At 37.0% G+C, this 17,908-nt stretch overlaps 1 protein-coding gene across 6 annotated transcripts in view; it reads left to right on the top strand.

Annotated features, from left to right (window-relative positions):
* The first annotated feature begins 960 nt into the window (after positions 1-960).
* Positions 961-17,908, top strand: part of LOC5569036 (ubiquitin-conjugating enzyme E2Q-like protein 1) — a 290,341-nt gene continuing 273,393 nt past the window's right edge. For 2 of the 6 annotated variants that reach the window (XM_021846168.1, XM_021846173.1), the window contains exons 1-2: positions 961-1,113; positions 13,080-13,354. The gene's annotated coding sequence lies outside the window, so the exon portion shown is untranslated. Of the gene's footprint in view, positions 1,166-10,194; positions 10,493-13,079; positions 13,355-17,908 lie in introns of those variants that run through there. The other 4 variants (XM_021846170.1, XM_021846169.1, XM_021846171.1 and 1 more) reach the window with 4 other exon arrangements.

The following is a 17,908-nucleotide window of genomic DNA, read 5'->3' as shown; positions in this document are numbered from 1 at the left end:
TTCATGCAGTGAAATACTTTATTTGGTCGTTCTTCATTGGATTCTGATGATATTTTGTTTATCATAAATTCATTTGAAAAAACTATCTCATACACATTTTGATCATATTCTGTCAAACACAAACGAGTTTTGTGTCTTCAATCACAATTGATTGTATTTTTAATCAGTGTGTGAATAATCAATTGTGAAACAATAAAAGCACCAAATAGCATATCAAATAAGATAAGATATTTCTTCGATAGGGGCCTTCCTTAACCGAGTGGTTAGAGTTCACGGCTACAAAGCAAAGCCATACTGAAGGTGTCTGGGTTCGATTCCTGGTCGGTCCAGGATCTTTTCGTAATGGAAATTTCCTTGACTTCCCTGGGCATAGAGTATCATCCTACCTGCCACACGATATACGAATGCGAAAATGGCAAAAAAGTTCTCAGTCAATAACTGTGGTAGTGTTCATAAGAACACTAAGCTGAGAAGCAGGCTCTGTCCCAGTGAGGACATAATACCAAGAAGGAGAAGAAGAAGAAGAAGAAGAAGAAGAAGAAGAAGAAGAAGAAGAAGAAGAAGAAGAAGATACTTCTTTGATTGGAGGAGATACTAGATTTGTTCAAACTTATTACACGTGTTCAATTAAAATTAAATATGTTAACATCTTTTAAACAAAAAACAATGCGTCTCCATTATTCATCCAGTTAAAAGTACTCTCTCTTGTACTAAAACATTTCAACCCTCGGCCGTGAGTGCACTCACGCTCTCTCGATATCTCACCTTCAGCACAAACCCACAATGACAACAATCTCCAGAATCACGTTCATCGCCATGCTGCCGGTCGGTCGTGCCCCGGTGAAGGTGAATTCACGCGAAATCAGCCGAAGCGCGCGCACTCTTGCTGGCGCTTCCTTATTGTGTCCACTCACCAATAATGGGTGGCAGTCTGCTGCTGGTTGCAATGCAATTTCTTGTTCGCCATGCGGCAGTTTGTCTCGAAGCGTTGCCGTGTTTGGATCGTTGGTTTTTGGCGTCGCCGTCGTCGTGCAATTTGGTTGGAGGAAGTCTCGTCTAGTGCTCCGAAGGAGTAGAGGAGAATTTACCCCCCGTCCCGTGCAGTCTCGTCCCGTGGGTACTTGCATGTGTGTGGCTTTGGTTCTATGGGGGGACAACGTGGATGGTACCTATATTCAGATACGCGGAACGCTAGAAGAACGTGATTTAGTGGATAAACAACAACAAAGGGGGCAATCATCGTCCGGCCGGTCGTTCGGTTAGCCGGCGGCGAAGTGTTGATCTTGAGCGGGGTCTTTGGCTTTCTTCTTGCTTTGTGGAATTGTGCGGGGGTGAAGAGCTGGGAGGGGTTAACTAGTGGCGTGCAGTTCCGCGTTTTGCGATCAGTGCCAATTGTGCCATTATCGAGCCGGTTGTCCTCGCTTGCTTCCTTTGGTGCACGGCTAGAGAGCACTGCTGATTGGACGAGGCAAGACGACAACGGAAAGAACCACACAAACCAGTTTTCGGGGCAACAACAGAAATCAGCTGAGCAGGCTTAAAGTGCTACGAGTGCGAGAGAGTGTGGTTGCACATATTGTCACAGTGGGCAAGAACTGGCCAAGGATAGCCAATAATTCTATATTTCGTGTCGCTGTTGGGTACGGATAGTGATTTAGCCCATTTCCGCAAAAAGAATCCCTGAAGAATCAAATGAGACTGGTTTCATCCAACACACGCAAGTCAACCTACGTAGCTCATTTAGCCCCAATTTGATTAATTTTCAATAGATTTCTCAAAATGTATCAAGTCTCTGCGTCTAGTTTTAAGTTACTATGGTCATATATCATATCATTTCATCCATATATAAATATGTTTGCGGCGCTCGCTGGCAGCCTCAACATTATTCGTGATGCTTATTTGGCCCAAAACCTCTTAAACCCTCTGCAAAATATTATTTGAATCGCTTTTGAAAAGGGTTTACGATTGAAGTGACCCTGAAATATTTATTTTCAAAGGTCAAGCCATTTCTGGCCAACGCAGTCAAACTTGTGATGGTGATAGAAATAAATAATAATAAATGAAAAAAAAAAAAAATTTCAGTTATATTACTTTTGTTAACGAATTTATTTATTTTTTTTTTCAACAAATTCAATATTTTTGTGGAAAATTCATTCAGACCTAATTTTTTTATGTTGGACTTAATTATAACACGCCCATCAGAAATGCACGGGCTGTGGATTATTCGGCGTATTATTTTTAGTCTGTGCAATAATTGGCAATCTACCCTGATTGATAATTTTCTCACTTCTTAAAGAGGTTTCTCGTATGGATTTCAATTGTTTGATAGTTATTATGGTAGTGATACATTTGGAAATTATTCTGAGTACATATAAGCAGATTTTACAACAATCCCTCATTTGCTAGGTTTAAAATGATAGTTTTCTCTCTTCCTCAATTTCTTCTTCTTCAATATCTAGATTGCACTTCTAAAAATTAAAAAATGGCAACAAAATATTGAAGCACACGCAAACAGTCGCAAATATATGTGCGGGGCCTTTCTTAGCCGAGTGGTTAGATTCCACGGCTACAAAGATGCTTAAAGTGTCTGGGTTCGATTCTTGGTTGGTCCAGGATCTTTTCGTAAAAAGGAAATTTCCTTGACTTCCCTGCCAAACGATATACGAATGCGAAAATGGCAACTTTGGCAAAGAAAGCTCTCAATTATTAACTGTTGAAGTGCTCATAACAACTAAACTGAGAAGCAGGCTCTCTCCCAGTGAGGACGTAATGTCAAGAAGAAGAAGAAGCTCTAAATCCATTATTATCATAGATAATTGATTTCAAACTTTTAACTAGCTCCTCTGTCAGGATTGTAGTTTAAATGTTTTTAAATTAATTTGTTTGACTTAATTATCCCGAAATTTCTTGAATGTTCGGGTTACATATTTTATTAGATTGTGTATTCGTAGACAGCCAAAAATATAGCTGTAAAGCTCAAATCTGTTAAGTTATAACAGGTATACAATTGATTGTCTAAAATGTACACACCAGGAACAAACTTATATTACATTTGACTCGATGTAATTGAAAACATGTTTTTTTCTCTTATAAGCAGGTGAAATCAACTCACCTGTAAAAAAAATCTGAACTGCTACGGCAAATGAAATGTAATATGCTGCTAACAAAATGTTAATAAAATTTTAAATTTGTTCTACCAAATTAGGATGATAGTGTTGTCTAATAACACAGAACACCTAGATATAAGAAATGAATGTAATGTTTGTAATGATACTAATGAAGAAATTAAAAAAAAAGCTCGTTGTAAAAAAATACGTTAATTTGATGGTATTTGAACTAAAAAATACTCCAGTTTTGTAAAATAACGTCCAATTTGACTGAAAATGTTTTCGATCCGAACAATATTCGGTTTAGTGTGATCGAAAACTACGTCATTGGTAACTAAAATTTACGCGATACCATCGCACAATGGTCCATATCGACAATTAAGCAGGAAAAAGTGATTTCTCTGTTCTCTTCTATTTTGGACGTATGGTGTCTTCAGAGAAACTGTTCGATATTAAGTTTTGCATCTTCTAAGAGAAAAGTTTGATAGGGTGGCCCTTATTTAGAATTAAATTTTGACTCAAACTTTTTTTGCGTGAGAAAATTTGTGATTACGCTCTTCTGCGAACTGTTAGAAAATGTTTTTATTAACAACTTTGTTGAAGACACTTTTGATCGATTTGCTGAAATTTGTTTATAACTTCAAAATCACAAAAAATACAAATTTCCAATGTTCGGTCAAAATGGGTATCATAACTTTTTCTACAACTCTTCTGAAGTCCACAATCACGTCAAACAGAAAAAAATAGACCAAAAAAACTGATTTTTCGGGTCCACAGGATAAACTGTAACATGCCCAAAATATAACAGTTTTTCGTAAAACTAAGGCAAAATTTAATCGTTGGTGACTTTTATTTCGAAATTAATCATAAATTTAGGTTTATGGGCAAAATGTTGAAAGACAAAACGCCATATGCCAAAATGTCGAAAGTAGTATTTTTTTAACGCCGATTTGAAATTGTTTTTCTGATATCATTTTTCACATTGTGGTCGATTGGATATCGTTTGGCACAGAGTGAAATATTTTTTCTTCCGGAAGAGAATTATTCTTCCAAGTAATTCTCTCCTATCGACGTTTTTCATACGACATTTTGTCCCTTCGACGTTTTTTGCTTTCGACGTTTTGACATTCGATGTTTTGGAATTCGACGTTTTGTCACCCAACCATAAATTAAAAGGTAATATGTGAATTGTAAACAATTCTAAAGTTTTTTCGTGAGGTAGTTTGGATCCAAAAACGTCGAAGGGACAAAACATCGATAGAACAAAACGTCGATGGGACAAAACTTCGAAAGGACAAAACGTCGAAAAGAGAGAGATGGAAGAAAACGAAAAATTCTTGGAAGAATAAAAAAAATCACTATGTGTTAAACGCACATTTCACCAAACAAGATGTAAAATAAGAAATCTGGAAAACAATTTTAAATCGCTGTTGAAATTTTACTGCTTTCGACGTTTTGTCTTGTCGATGTTTTCTCCCTTTCGACATTTTGGAACTCAACGTTTTATCTTTCGATGTTTTGGCATTCGACGTTTTGTTCCTAAACCGAAGTAAACTTTTGCTCGATCATTTACTATATGTTTTGATTGGGTGACAAAACGTTGAAAGAAAATACATACAAAGGTATCGACCGTGATAATTATATTCAATTGGTTTACCGGCATATCTGTCTATTTTGCTCGAAGTAAGAGGGAGCATGGAGAAGAAAGCAATGAATACTAGAGGGATAGGTACCGTAAGGGAATGGCGAGAGAAATTGGATTAGATGTTGATGAGGGCATACCATATGAAACAGTATTACTTGAAAATCGGGGAGAAATACGCATGATATGGACAATCCATCCATGACTGAGTAATGATTCCCCAAAATATAAGCCACCGATCGATAGAACCTGCTTGATCGCCAAACAGTATTAGAGCACTTGAACCCTCCTTCCTTTTGGCTGTCTTGGTAGTGTTATTCGAACAACACGCCAAACCGTTCCCAAAGGAAACGTTAGCCACAAGGAAGGACGTTTCCATCTAGTATTCATTGCTTTCTCCTCCATGCTCCCTCTTACTTTGAGCAAAATAGACTGTGCGCCGAGTGTTGGTGCTGTTTTGCTCTCTCTCACGGGCAACTTGAAAATAGGGCGCACAATAAAAGTCAAACGTTTTATAGCATGCATAAGCTCATAAACATAACACTGTAAACTAGTATTACCCAAAATTTCATTAGTTTTTATCCACACGATAAAAAGTTACACCCAAAACAGAGTGTCGCATATTTTCCGAGTCCAATTTGCTCACCCTTACTCACACTTCAAAAGAACTCTTGAATGACCCGTACGAACAAAACAGGCCCCGCTGAGTTGTGATGGCATTTCTTTTGATGGAATTTTCCTACGTTGTGCTTTGTGTCGCATCTTCCTCGCTCAGTTTTTATTGCCTCTCTATTTAGTAAGTTTTTAAGCTCCCTCACAAAAAGGCAACGACAGCACACGCTGGTTTAGAGTATCCAACCAAATGTCATTGTACATCATTTTGTCGACAGAACTGATGTGCAGCTAAATGACGTGACATAAACAAGTTATTTTTGCTGCGTGTATCTAAGAATAAAAAACTTGAAATTTGGTTCTCGTTGGAAACATGGTCAAAGCGAAAAAAAGGGGATTTGAAAATTAAGGTTAAAAAATAGCTTAGCTTAGCTTAGCTTAGCTTAGACTGACTACACATATCAATGGTTGCTATTCCGTGATTGACCGAAGTCAGTGAAAATGCACAAAGAATCAACTAGAAGTTCGGCTGGGATTGGCCATAATCTTCTTCAGTGTGCATAATTCAGTGCCTCTATTTATACATGGTCAATAACGGCGCCGGCCACGTCCTTGCAGTCAGGTGGGATTGGGGGAAGGAATGTTAGTGTGTAACCTTTGCTATTTGGAGACCGTGTTTGCCTCTGCATCTCCACAAAGGTTACTGGGAGGGATGTTTGTTAATGGGAAGGATCGTTGGGTCACAGGGTTCACTTTGATAAGCGATTAGATCATAATAAATAATTATTTGTGAGATATAAACATGCTTATATGTAAATATAATATTTTCATTTGATATGAACAATATCTATGTAGAGAAAAATTATGCCGACACTTGAGGTGACGAACCTTTCAAAGTTTGTTGAACAAAGTGAACCTTTCGGAAGTCTACACTTGAAGTGTCGAACCATTCAAAGTTTTATTTTTGATTACAAAAATAAAGGTAAAAAGAAGAAGGTGTATTGAATAAAAAAAAAATTAGACATAAATAATTTATGAATCAGAGTTTATGTCGACACTCACAGTGACGAACCATTCATATTTTTTTGAAACATCATATTTACATCTCACCGTTGTAACGATTAACGGTACAGTCATACATATTTTATAGAATAGGAACAGTAGCATGAAACGAGCTCACCAATTGATCCGTCATCATTGAGCAGCAACAATCCTCTTTCAGCTTCAGTCGTTTGCTCGGCTATATAAAAGCACTCAGAGAAAATAGGCGCGCGACCCGTGATGGAAAACAACTGACGACTACTCGGGCTTTCTTGAAGCACTGCCCAGGAGCAAGCGTCAATGTTGGAAGATCATAAAGAACTAATCGAAAGCGGCACTTTTTCACTTTACTCGATCGACGCGCGACATGTTTGATCCTGCCCTCATCGCCGGCCCCCGCAGGAGCAAGCGTCAAGGTCGGAAGATCAAACACAACTAAGCAATCGTGGTTTTTTTCACTTTTACTTGACCGACGCGCGACATGTTTGATCCTGCCTTCATTGCCGGCCCCCACAGGAGCAAGCGTCAAGGTCAAAGGATCAAACACAACTCAATTTGAAAATTAAGGTTAAAAAATAAGTGATAAACTTGTTTTTGTCTCAAAATTTGTGGATACAGTACCTTACCTATTTTGGCAAAAAGGCGTGAATTTCATGTTGCCAAATCTAGGTGTAATAAAATACGGGAATTTTAAAAGGCATATGTTTTTATCACTAAAAGTGTCAGAAAATTCTTGGTTACTACTAAGACTGATGTGGAAAATGTCTGGGAGTCTTCTTCAGTTCAGTTTTTAACCAAAGAGCAGCTTTTCTTGAGTTAAAATGCCATCTGGAAAGCACACTTGTTCTACATAATAAAAGTGTGGTACTACTTGCAGTTTAGCCATTTGTGGATGCTCTCGAATTTAAATGTGCAGTTTTAGAGCAAGACCTTATTGAAAGCAGCTGGTTTCGAATATAGCTGCCGTAAAAGATCGTTTTTGGTAGGATTTTTTTGAATTTTCCTGAACATAAGTGCAAATTTGATTTTAACGCGATACCCTTCTGCAACAATAGCAAAGCAAGTTCGCATTTAAAAAAAATGCAAATTTTTATAAATTATTATGCTTTAATCCTAGCTAGAATATAATGTCAGGAAAGAAAAGTAAAGTACCAGGATATCCATCAAATATTTACTGCAAAACACGTTCAAAAACTATACGCTTTTTATTAATTAGGATTTTGGTACTTTTTCAATGCTTGTTCTTGCAACTGACACCACTCAGCGCTCATTATTACGAGCATTATGGCCATTTGCTAAAATTTGGGAAATATTTTACAGAGGGTAGTTAACAAGCGTAATTTTTTTTGTCGAGTATCAATTTGAATTATTGACGAGCAAACGTTATCATCTGAGAGAGAGAGAGAGAGAGAGAGAGAGAGAGGAGACAGCTAGCTTAGATAGTGAGCTCCCCTGGGGACGGACCTGGTGTAGTGGTAAGAACACACGCCTCTCACGCCGAGGACCTGGGATCGAATCCCATCCCCGAGATAGTCACTAAAAAATTCAGTGACGTTTTCCTTCGGAAGGGAAGTAAAGCCGTTGGTCCCGAGATGAACTAGCCCAGGGCTAAAAATCTCGTAAATAAAGATAGAAAAAAAAAGTGAGCTCCCAAAAGTCATGGGAACCTGTCACCAACTATCACTGGAAAACCCGCACATTCGAACCGTCAAAATAGAAATAAACCTAATTTAAATTTCAAGGTTTTCGATGATTTCACATTTTAAATAATTTAATGCCCAAATATAGTTGTGTGTTGCCAAACTGCTATTGTTTTTCTTATATTCTCATGCTTTTCCATAGTGAACAACAAGAAGTGAATAATTTTGACCAAAATAAGTTCATCTGACCATTGTGCATAACCCAAGAGTTAAAAAGAGAAGTCAAAGAAGGCAAGAAAATATGCCAACTGTCAGTGAGCTGTCTCCTCTCGCTGTGGATTCTTCCATGAATCATTATTGTAATTCCTACATAAAGTTTCTGCAATGACAACGCCAATTTTATTCTTAACTTCTGTTGAAGCTGGCATCTAGAGTTATGCATTAAATGTCTCTAACTCTTACTGAAATGTCTCCATAAATACTTAAAAGAAATCACTCACCACAGGCCGTCAAACTTCTATGATTGAACAATCTGATTGATATGCCTAAAAATCTTTAAGGTACATCAACGTCACATTTATTTCTCATGATAGTGGCTAAATTAGAAGTATGATAGTTAAAATCTATGACTACGACTAGCGATTGGCCAAAACCGGTACTTCTACTCTAATTTGTGTACTGTAAAAAAAATGAATAGCAAGGAAATTTGAACATTTTAGATTTTCTATGAACAATTTGGGGCAAAGACAGTTTGACATTTAAATTGTTGACTCGCTGAGTATAAAAATCTGTTTTTCTTTCAATTATTCTTCAATAAAATAATGAAAATGCAAAACAAGTCATTCAAATTATTCCAGATTGTTTCTTAAACGTTCAATGATAATAAAACATGCTATGAGCATAACAGTAAGCGAGAGATCAATAACACAGCGTAACAAAAATGACATGTTTGCGTGTCTCAAGGATCAAATTATGTGTCTCGAGTAGATTTGGGGTTGCTGAACCTGATGCCATTTTCAGAAATGTTCCAGCACGTCACAATTTTTAGCTACAGGTCACCAAAGTTGTATAAAACACTGGTTTTATTGATGTTTACATTAAATTTAAAGTATAATTTATCAAACTGTTTGGTGATCTAATCCACTAAGCATGCTATTTTGCACTTGAACTTTCATTTTGGATAAAATTTGATTGAAATTGCGTGATTAAATTTGGATTAAACCGATTTTTTCGACATGCTTGTTTTCTCCATACAAAATTCGTCGTTTCTCTTATATGGGAAAATACAATACTGTTTTAAACCATCAAAAAACAACTTTTCCGCATCGAAAATATTATAAACTTTGCCGATAAGCATTGTTATACACATAAAGTATGAATTCTGTGTCAAACTAAGCTAATAAATTGCCTTACAAGCTGGGAAACTTGCATGCAAGTTGGCCAAAATAGTCAATTTTCGCATTTTCAACAGCTAATATCTCAAAAACTAGACGTGCTATGATAATTTTGAAAACGGCAATGGATTCAGCAACCCTTAATTGAGTGAATAGCGGTATTTTGGTACTTGAGACAAAAACGTGTTCCGCAGTGTAATTGTATTCAAAAATAAGGTTTTCGGGTTTAAATAAGGCTGAGTGACTTTTTTGTTATTGCCAGCTTGTATTCATATCTTCACATTTTATAAATATGGAAACATTTTTCAAAAATTAAAATTGATTTCCGGACAGAGTAGCTAGTTAAGAAGTGTGAAAACAGTTATAGATGATAGTGAGGGATTTTAGTGAAATAGGCACAGATAAACGCATTTACCCTAATCACATTTTCAAATCTTGCAAATGACTGTTCATTTGGAGAAAGTGGAAAAAAAAATTAGAAAACTATCAATTTTATATTAAAATAAGATATGCATGCATGTTTCCGAAAAAGTCTACTACATAGTTAAGTACTTGAAATTATCTCCTGAATCTTTTTGAATGATGGGAAATCTGCTAAATTGGATAAAAATGTGAGATTTTGGGCTAAATGGGCATCACAAATAATCCTACAACTGCTAACGAGGGCTCTGGACAATTTGAAATCATTTAGATATACGGTAAATCGCTATCCGAACTCAACAGCGACTTGAGATATAGAATTCTTTGCTGCTTTCGGCCGATTCCTACCCACTGTGGCAGTGGAGGGGTGCATTGAGCCCTTGTGTTATGCTGCTGCAATTCAATTAGCGGCGAAGATCTCTTTGAGTGGGTGGAAGTGTGCGTTCCATATTTTTTGCGCGTACCGCGTGTGAGCCTTGCACTTCGAAGAAACGAAAGAATGATAGTGAAGCAAGCGAAAAGTGCACCACATGAAATCATCTGTTCGTTCGTTAGGTTCGGTTCGGTTCGAGAGAGAGAGCAGACGGCGATGTTTGCGATGCAGCAACAGCATAAGTGCTTTGACCGAGATAACAAGTGAGCAAGCAGAAAAATATTGATAGAGAAATATTGAAAACATCGATGATGCCGCAGCTGCATAGCTTTAGAGCGTGAAGAATGGAAGCGAACTCTGCTTGCACACGGCAGTGATCCAGCCTCTCGTAGCCTAGCCTAGCCCAACAAAAATAAATATGCCAGCAGCGCCCCGCCGTGTTTAACTACAATATGGGTGTTCCGTATCGGTCGCGTAGCTTGTCGTACACTCGAGAGAGCTCGACTAATTCGAACCAGTTTTTCTTCTTGCGGAGTTCTGTGCTGTGAGCTGGGTGCATATTTCTGTTCTTTGCTACGACCGACGGGTGGCATGCAAAATGTGTTTGGATGTACGATTAGTTGATCTGATAAGAAACTACTAGGAACGGAGTATGTGTGACAATATTGTTTTCAATTTCACAGTACAATAAACGAATTTTGCTCAAGACATTTGTTGTGTTAATGCTTAATATCAGTGACATTTAAAACTTTAGTGGTTCAATTTTGTCAAGATGGAGAATTGCGATTAATGTAAGAGCAAAGAAATTTATTTCTAGTAGTAACACAAAACTTGTTGCACACTGAACTAACTAATTGTGCCCAAATTTTGCACAGTTATTTGGGAGAAAAAACCTTGATCTGAAAAAAAATGATCACTATCACTTATGCTAGTGTATACAGTACTGGGCAGATAGCAATACGCATTAACCGTTTTTTCATACAAAATGGTCATGTTTGGAGACTCGAATTTTAGCTTCTAGGGCTCCGATTGATCTGAACATTTCACTGTAGCTTGGAAGTAAATTGGTTAAGCCGTAAATTCAGCGCTTTTCAAAATCAACCTTTTGAGTGGATCCTGGTATTTCAATGTGGATCCCTAGATTCCAGTGTGGATCTTGGGATTGTAATGAAAATCGTAGGATTTCAGTGTAGATCCTGGGCTTGTGCATCGTTAAAATTCAGTGTAGAACTAAGGATTCAAATGTGTAGATACTTGGATTCTAATGTGGATACTGGTATTCAATACGGATCATAAGATTGTAATGTTGAAAGTAAAATTCCAGTGTGGATCCTTGGATTCCAGTATGGATCTTAGAATTTCAGTATAGATCCTAGGTAGCCAATGTAGATTATGGATGTCCAGTGTGGATTCTGAGTTTCCACTGCGGATTCTGGGTAATCAGTGTGGATCTTGGTGGTCCAGTGTGGAATTAATGTTAGTAGAGTTAAATTTAGTGTAAATCATGGGATTCCAGTGAGGATCCTAGGTTTCTAGTGTATCCTGAGATTCCAGTGTGGATCCTGGGTATGAAGTGTAGGTCCTGGAATTAAAATGTGGACACTGGGATTCCAGTGTGGATCCCGAGAATTCATTGTGCATCCTGGACGTCAGCATGGATTCTTGGATTAAGTGTAAATTCTGGCACTCCAGGGTGGATACTGGAGTTTCAGGTTGGAACCTGATATAATATATATAATATAATATAAATTTCCCCGAATAGCTCAGTTCTCCGAAAAGTTCTAACACTCATAATTGTCAAAACCTTTTGCATTTTAAGGTGGTGAACAATATGTATTTAGTCGAGAATGATCAAATATCTCCTTCTATGGTAGCTTATCAATCTTTCTAATTTAACACTATCTCACTACCCGAGCAGAAACAAAGTTCTGACCATTAAATCGAGATATTGATTTGAATGACATAAGAGATAAAAGATCTGAAGATAATATCAAAATTTTATTCCTGAAATTTCTGAGCCATAGCTAAATTTGATGTTGGAAGATCTAAGGAATAGCCCGCTGATATTGGTGAGATCTTATAAAAGCTAAATATGATATGCTAATAGTATTCCAGGAGTAAATTTTAGATATTATTTTCGGATCTTTTATCTCTTTCAAGTTAATATCACTTTTGTATGTCCATATCAAAATTTGCTATTATTTAGCTTATTTCGCCTGCTCGGGTAAAGACTATTATTGCACTTTTTTGAGCTGCATTGCTTTACAAGTGAACGGGTCATTCAGGGAAATGGCTTCGGAGAAATGGGCCATTCAGGGAACTGGAATTCGGGGAAAAGAAGCACAATCGCATAATCTATGTCTTTTAAAATTGTCCCGTTTTTATCTGTTTGGCTTATGGTCAGCCTATATATTCAACATGAGCCATCCTTACCAACGTAACATTGGTGGCTGAATAACAGTTTATTCAGCTAAAAAAGCTGTATAAACTGCATTTTAGCCAAATAAGTTTTTATTCAGCTATCATTTTTACTTGGGAATCCTGTCTTCGAAATTAAATTCATGATAATTCAGAACAGGCCCAATAAAAATAACCTAGACAAACATCATGCTTCAAGCCACTACACGAGCCATACCACACGCGTAACATTGCAAACAGAAAAATGCACCTTTCAGCTAAGCTTCCGCGACGTCGGCGTCGTCATCGCACTGAAGAAACTTCGTACCGAGTGCAATAATATCCAGCCCTCAGCAGTTGTATTCAACTAGCTAGACAGCTTGAAAAAAGTGGGCACCGGCCGAAGAAAAATTGTTTGCTGATGGTTTTTTTTTTACGTTCCGATACTTTTAGGTTTACCGGTGTAGTTGTCTCCGTTGAAGGTCTGTTTTGATTGCTGTTTGTGCCGAGCTACGTGCCACAAGTGTTAAGCGTTGTTGAGTGTTCAAAGTGGAAGTAGTTGAAACGCATTTCGGAAGACTACCACTGGACAGGGAGGAGCAACTTGAAGGAAAACATACAGAAGCTGATAACAGGACAACGGAGGAAGACACGAACAGAGAGGAAGTGAGATTAGTGCGCGTACGGTTTAGAGCGGAAACTGCACAGCTGAACGGTCGAGCGTGAAGGTAAGATTCTTATCTAGACGGAGGGCATTTGATAGGGTAGGATTATAATAAGGAAACAGACGAGGGGGTAGTGATTTCGTTTTCTGTTTTTTATCTTGCACTTTTTCTTCTTCTTCTTTTTGGCAGTACGTCTCCACTGGGGAAGAGCCTTCTTTTCAGCGTTGTAAACTAGGAGCTCTTCCATAGTTATAAGCCAAAAGCTTTCTTTGAGTGGAAGAATTGTGTGAAACCGGTTTCCACGCCATTGCGTGCTATAAAACACCATTCCATTTTCATTTATATAGAAGATGGATAGATAAGTTGGATATTTTGGAAATATTTACTACTCGATGCTATTTATCACCACTACATATACTAGCAGAGTGTTTCGTCCAACCAAAATGTTTGAAAACAACAAATCCTAGTTGCTGCCCATTGTTAATAGTTTATGGCGTGCTCTGCTTCCTGACTATCTTTCAATTCAAAATTATTGCCCTGAAGTCGAAAAGTTTCTACGAATCATTCAACAATGTAGGCGAAAAATACGAAATTAGTTTTTTTATCGCAACCCCAATAATATTGGCTTACAACCCCCCGGGTCGCGATCAATAGCTTAGGAAACTATGTACTACAATAATCTAAAAAGACATTAACCTATGAAAACATCATAAATAATGCTTGTGTGTGAGATGTTAAAGTTCCTATTTTTTTGCATTTTTATGGGCCAAACTATATCCTTATTTCTGCAGGAAAATCTGTATAATTATCAATAGCAAATTAAAAAAACTACAAGCGATGAAAAATTTCTGCAGGAAAATCTGTATAATTATCAATAGCAAATTAAAAAAACTACAAGCGATGAAGTTTTTTCGACTATGTTTTACTTAATAAAAAAAAAACACATTTTCGAACGAACAAGAGAAAAAAAACCGTAGGAATTTGATTGAAGTTATCAAATGTTCTTGATAATAAGCAACTTATAAAAGTTGAGTGAATGTTTTCACATCTGTAAGTTGATTAACATAACAAAAACCTCAGCAGAAATATTGTGTTATCATGACAAGCAATAAATTTAGCATTTGCTCCATATTCATAAATCGCGCAACCATTCGTTAGCAACCGACTGCGTCCTACAACAATAAGATCGAACTTCGACCAATCGAATAGAATTGCTCGCTCTAATGTATTCCAAAGGGTTGTGTACCTTCCACCTCTACTCCCCTTCAGCACAACACTTTGCGTGACATTTTGATAAAATGTTTTACGATCCGTAGTACAGAGGCAACACGCAAAGAAATTTCATATTCCACCTGGATACCTTTCGGTGTCGGGCGAGATCCTTCAACGTACGCCCAGCGAGTTAGTACCTACTATACAACTTCGACGACGACACGCTTGCAATGGAATAAACCCCCGAACAGGCAAGAGAGAGCGCACTTCACATTCATCGCTTTCTGTTGCTTACTGTGGTACTGTTCTGTTGCTTACACGGCTCCCCGTGATCAGTGACGGATTTGGGTTATGGGGTCCTGGGGACCGTTGGCACAGAAATCAACGCATTTTGTAGTTCCACAAGCTAGCATTTTGGAATCTCTGATAAAAAGGTGGAAATACAAAAGGTCGAAATGACAGAAAGTCTAAGAACAAAAAAGAAGAGACAAAAGGTCGACAATCTATTTACAAAGAAGGAAGAATTTCCCACCAAGCAAATTATATTCGACCTTTTGTCCTTTCGACCTTTTGTCCTTTCGACCTTTTGTTCTTTCGACCTTTTGTCCATTAACCGGCGTATTGAACTTGAATTTTGAGTGGAATGTCTAGAACAATAATTAAATTTTAAAGATTTAAAATTTATCCAAAAAAAGAATACCGTAATCCGAGATAACATAGTACAGCGGGGTAGCTTTTATCGATATGATCCAATGAATTGTGTTTCTAATTTTTATATCATTAGTAGTTTCTGCTACTTTCATTTCTGCTGAACATTGATTTCTATTCTTACAGATTCATGTCTCATATGAGTTCTGTAAATGATAAATGCGGTTGTTACTAACAATGATATCGCCGAAAATGATTCTGTTGTCAAAAATTTTATAAATATGTTCAGTTCTAATAGAATCTTTTGCGGATCTATGACTGATCTCTGAGTTAGTTTGATACTTAAAAAATCCCGGACATTATTCTAACAGAGTCCTGGTTGGAGTTTCAAAAGAACCCTGAGATATACTCTGATGTAATCCAGAGTGAAATTTTCAAAGGATCACGTGAAAGATTATCACTGAAGCCTGAAAAAAAATCTCGCAGAATGAAACAATTATTTATTTTATAATTTCTCCAGAAAAATCTTTCTTCTTTGATTGACTTTTTTTCGGTTTTATAAAAATGTTGTGAACTGAAAAATTTGGCCAGTCACAGGATTTCTGAGATTCAATTCAAAAAGGTTGGGCAGCCATGCTCCAATCTATACCTGATAGATATGAGACAGTTGGCTTAGATTTCGAGCTACCAGAAATCAATGCAATCCTGCTGTCACTGAAAACCATACACTGGCAGGATCTTGAAAATTTTCGATTAATTCTCGAAGATTCCAAATGTTGTCCTGAAAATTTCTTACAGATTGACATAGAAATTTAAAGTATTTTTATTGGGACTCCAACGAAATTTTGGGATGATTTCACATTTGATGCCGTTGAATACTTAGTGTAAGGTGAGGAAAAACTAATCAATAATTTCAGATAAATTATAACTGTTAAAAAGCACAAAATTCCTCACAGTGAGCCTTCAGTTTCAACACATTATTGGCTACAATATATTAGTATCAGCGAAATATGCTCGATCGTGCGAAAAAAGTCATCAAAATTTCACGTTTTGTGAAAAACTGCTATTTTGGGTACCGTTTTGATTCAAATTACGGACAGCTTCAAATTCCAGACACTCTACTTTGTATGGGAAACATTTTACACGAAATGTTTCAATTTTTGCCGTTCGAAAGTTGTAACTTCCAAGGCTCGTTTTAATAAGCTTTTTCCATAAAAATGTTTGCAAATTTATAATGCCCAACTGCCTTAGACGTCTCTTTAGTGGTTCGACGATTTCTATTGATGATTTGACTTTTCTATTAATGATTTTCATGAGCTTTCCGGAATTCGAATCAAAGTGTCCCGAATATGAGTCAAAAGTGAGGAAGCGTCCGGAATAAGAGTCATGAAAAGGCCACACATTTTGATTTATTTAAAATTATTCAACTTGCGGAAGCATGTTCTTTACCCATCATTCGAAAGTAAAGGGTTTCCGATGCTCGATAACGCTGAGCAATTATACAGAATGATTTATTTTGTATGCTCTATGTTGAGTTATACTTCTCTGAGGCCTTAAGTGTCCGTAATATGAATCAAAACGGTATATCAGTTAACCCAATTTTGAGCATACCTGTCATAAGAGCATCGATATTTTGTGTTACAGCCAGCGAACTTTTGTGCCACACTAGATTCGAAATCTTGCCACAACGGTGGGGCAAAAGTTCGGTTAAAGTAATTAATTTTAAAACTGTTATAACTAAAAATGGGTGTATATTTTTAAAAACGTTTGTTTAGCAAAACTTTAGCCAATATGTTGAAGGTTGATTATGTGGAACTTATTTTTATTTTCATTGGCTTAAGCTTTTTTCTGGAAATATTGATTATTCCACTAAGGTTGAACTTTTGCCCCAATTTACTCTACTTTGTCTGCTTAGCACAATTCTGTTTTACGTCAATTTATCAAATAAATAAAATGTGGGCTATACAAAGCTAAGTAATAAGGAGCTACTCTGAAAAAATAATACAAACCGGTTAAGTATTTCAAGAGATATCTAAAAATTACGATATGATGTTTTTTTGATCTTTATTTGGCCAGCGTTGTACCAGACACTTTAATGCTCATTACTCAAAGACGACTGCACCAAATTGCTTCATTTTTTCACAGCATACTCTCATTAATGTATTGTTCCGAAGAGCGACTATCCGAGCACGATAAAAATTCTGTAGCCTGGGATATTTACGTGGGTTAAAGCTACGCGTAGGTCACTCAAGGAATTTCGGAATATCTCAGGATCCAGTTGATCAATGGTTAATATCGACACAGATTCTAAAACTAGAAGAATTTTTTGAGAACTTGTGAAATAATGTGTGTGTGTGTGTGTGTGTGTGTGTGTGTGTGTGTTTGTACAATCCATCGCCCACTGAACCGGCAGTGCTTTTATGGAAGAAAATTATTTCCAACTCATGATTCCTTTTTTCAAAGTTGCAAATAATTTTAGCCCTGGAAATGGAAGGTTGATAGCTCTATTGTCCAAACAACGACCCATTTCAAGGATGCCTGTTCATACACGTACATCCCGAGGACATTGTCCGATACAATAAGCCCCGCATTAAGGCATTCCCGATACCAAATGGATATATGAAATGCATTAATACTTCCTCAATCAAAGTTTAACCCTTTGATGTAGGCACGTATTTAGTTTTATATTCAACAATTCCAATCAACCCTGAATATAAAAATAGAAATCTCTCACCAAAGTTCCGTTGTCTTCAATGT

The sequence above is a fragment of the Aedes aegypti genome, chromosome 2 (genome assembly GCF_002204515.2).
Source record: "Aedes aegypti strain LVP_AGWG chromosome 2, AaegL5.0 Primary Assembly, whole genome shotgun sequence".
Classification (NCBI taxonomy): Eukaryota; Metazoa; Arthropoda; class Insecta; order Diptera; family Culicidae; genus Aedes; species Aedes aegypti.
Note: the sequence above shows the minus strand (reverse complement) of the source record. Positions and strands in the feature narration are given on the sequence as shown.